Source organism: Nomia melanderi, unplaced genomic scaffold, assembly GCF_051020985.1.
Source record: "Nomia melanderi isolate GNS246 unplaced genomic scaffold, iyNomMela1 scaffold0386, whole genome shotgun sequence".
NCBI lineage: Eukaryota > Metazoa > Arthropoda > Insecta > Hymenoptera > Halictidae > Nomia > Nomia melanderi.
In genome coordinates, this window is record NW_027475501.1 from 6,379 (window position 1) to 9,744 (window position 3,366).

The 3,366-nt window shown below is 47.0% G+C and overlaps 1 non-coding gene across 1 annotated transcript; it reads left to right on the plus strand.

The window, feature by feature from the left end:
* Positions 1-732: 732 nt before the first annotated feature.
* On the plus strand, positions 733-887 carry LOC143176133 (5.8S ribosomal RNA). Its single transcript, XR_013000726.1, has one exon. It is a non-coding gene; the product is annotated as a 5.8S ribosomal RNA (ribosomal RNA).
* Positions 888-3,366: the final 2,479 nt, after the last annotated feature.

Sequence of the window (3,366 nt, forward strand, 5' to 3'; positions counted from 1 at the left end):
ACACCCAACTCTTGCGCGCCAATTTCGCGGCAAGAGATAATATGGGACGAATGACCGGCAAAGAGCCAGCTGTGAAGTCTGTTTTTTTAATCGAATCCGTGGACGTGTGTATGCCGTAGCGTCGCTCGTCGTGTTCGTTCATGGTCGTTCCGAGAGAAAGAACGAAAGCGGTAACGAAGGGACCGGCCGTGAAGCTCGTTTTAAAGCCGCGCGTCTGACACCCAACTCTTGCGCGCCAATTTCGCGGCAAGAGATAACATGGGACGAATGACCGGCAAAGAGCCAGCTGTGAAGTCTTTTTTCATTATTTGCTTTCAATCGATCGATCGGTACGATTCGTGCAACGTTTCGCGCGATGCGACGCGAAAACATGCGCGCAACAATAGATGCGTCTGATCGGAAGAACGCGAGGGTCGACTGCACGCGATGGATTCAGTATCGGGTAGGATACAAAATATATCCCCGTCGTTTCCACGCGTGCGAGTCTTCTGCGTCTTTCGCGGGTTTTTGAATGCACTATACGCCCGGAACGTCGAGAAATATATACATATTACTTGAACGTTTTTCGTCTCGAAAGGCTTCGGTGTCGTCTCCAAGGCGACGCCTGAATCTCCTTCGCGCGCTGGTCGGAGATTCAGGTATCAACTTTTATCTTCTCTTTGAAAGAAGAGAGATATTAGGTCGAACAAATGAGAATAAAATTATATATGTGAAATATAAAATTTATACGATTACCCTGAACGGTGGATCACTTGGCTCGTGGGTCGATGAAGAACGCAGCTAATTGCGCGTCAACGTGTGAACTGCAGGACACATGAACATCGACATTTCGAACGCACATTGCGGTCCACGGATACAATTCCTGGACCACGCCTGGCTGAGGGTCGTTTACGTACCATACACTGCTTGCGTAGCTCTGTCAAATCCCCGCAGTCGTTCACCTCTTCGGATCGAACGTTTTTTTACCGAAGGGCGCAAAGAACGTTTCTGAGTCGGGTTAAGAGAAGGATGCTACGTACGAGCGAACGATGGGTGTCTCGTCGGCGTTTGTCGCGGACACGCGAAAATTCTGTGAATTTCACGGACAGTGTACGTTCTAGTTGTTGCAAAACGATCGGAATCGTTTGTATGGACTCGCGTGAGTGTTCGCGGCGTCGTGCGTCGTTCAATTACGACCGCCCGCGGATACCGCTCCACTGCGATATGGATCTGAGCGACAACTTTTTCGGCTGTTCGTGAGATGAACGGTTTCGTGTGTTTAGAAAAATTTTTTTTCCCGCGCTCCCGACGTCACCTGAAATGATGCGTCAGAGGTGAAAGAAAATATTAAGAAGTCGAGAGAGAGAGAGACTACACACGTTTTATTCATATTTTGTATACCGTGCGTGAGACGGATGTGCACGACACGTCGTATGTCGGTATATTACCGACTGGCCCCAGGGAGATTGTTTTCTTCCTCTCTTACGAATGAGATGTACGTTTCGGAGGATCGTCGTTACCGAAACACACGGCAAAACGAGACTTCTCGCAGCAGAACCTTTATACACAATACACATCGACTCTTTTTACCCCGAGAGAGAGAGAAAAGGTGTATTTCTTTTTTTTATTTTTCGAATTCGACGCACGAACGCTTTGACGACTGGAGAAAAACACGGTGTGTGTTAAAATCGTGCGGGACGAGCATGCGTATTCGTAACGGGTCGAATAGTTCTTATTCCCCGTCGTCGCGTGTCCTCGCTGGACCACCACCGTGCGCTTCCGCCACGTTCAGTTGAATTTCGAAATATATATATATAAAAAGAATCACCATATACTCTCTTTCGGGAGGTGTATTTTTATCGGTTTCTGCTATAGAGAAGAGACGGAGATCGTGTTGTGAGGTGTAACGTTTCTGTATCCCCGTTTCGGAGGATCGTCGTTATCGGCGGAACACACGTCAAAACGAGACTTCTCGCAGAACCTTTATACACAATACACATCGACTCTTTTACCCCGAGAGAGAGAAAAGGTGTTTTTCTTTTTTTTTTATTTTTCGAATTCGACGCACGAACGCTTTGACGACTGGAGAAAAACACGGTGTGTGTTAAAATCGTGCGGGACGAGCATGCGTATTCGTAACGGGTCGAATAGTTCTTATTCCCCGTCGTCGCGTGTCCTCGCTGGACCACCACCGTGCGCTTCCGCCACGTTCAGTTGAATTTCGAAATATATATATATAAAAAGAATCACCATATACTCTCTTTCGGGAGGTGTATTTTTATCGGTTTCTGCTATAGAGAAGAGACGGAGATCGTGTTGTGAGGTGTAACGTTTCTGTATCCCCGTTTCGGAGGATCGTCGTTATCGGCGGAACACACGTCAAAACGAGACTTCTCGCAGAACCTTTATACACAATACACATCGACTCTTTTACCCCGAGAGAGAGAAAAGGTGTTTTTCTTTTTTTTTTATTTTTCGAATTCGACGCACGAACGCTTTGACGACTGGAGAAAAACACGGTGTGTGTTAAAATCGTGCGGGACGAGCATGCGTATTCGTAACGGGTCGAATAGTTCTTATTCCCCGTCGTCGCGTGTCCTCGCTGGACCACCACCGTGCGCTTCCGCCACGTTCAGTTGTATTTCGAAATATATATATATATATAAAAAGAATCACCATATACTCTCTTTCGGGAGGTGTATTTTTATCGGTTTCTGCTATAGAGAAGAGACGGACGATCGTGTGTGACACCACGTGGTAACGTTTCCGTATCCCCGTAAAATACGTTTATCTTTTCTCGTAGAAAAGAGAGAGGAAGAGGCAGGAGCTCCTCTTTGGCGAGGCTTTCGAACGTCGCGTCCCGTCCGCCGGAATATAATGATATAAATATATAACCGCCGCCGACTTTGTGCGAAAGCGTTGAAACGAACGCGTCGGTCGCCCCATGGTGTGTGTTTGTCGTGTCTTCTTTTCCTCTTCTGCACTTCTCTTCACTGTCGATCGCGAGACCGCGCGAGATCCGCTTCGGTCGTCCAGTCCCCGAAAATTCTTCTCGGACGGGCGTTAAAGTTAACCGGAGCGCGAGATCGTCTAGCGAGAGTCTTTTTCGCGATCGAGTAAAATGTGATAGAAGAAGGAGAAGAGTGTAAAAAGAGAATATAGACACGCGACGCAGCAGAGACCACTGGTGAGGCGCATAAGACGCGTTCGCGAACGATTTTTCGCGACGATACGGAGTCGCGCGTGTCGCGGTATATTTATCATTTATATACGTTATAATATGAATATTGTTGTGTTCGAACGCACTCTCCTCTAGACTTTGTTTTTTTTGCCTTTGAGCGATTTTTATGAAATTCGATTGAATTTTCATACAATTCACGTTCACGA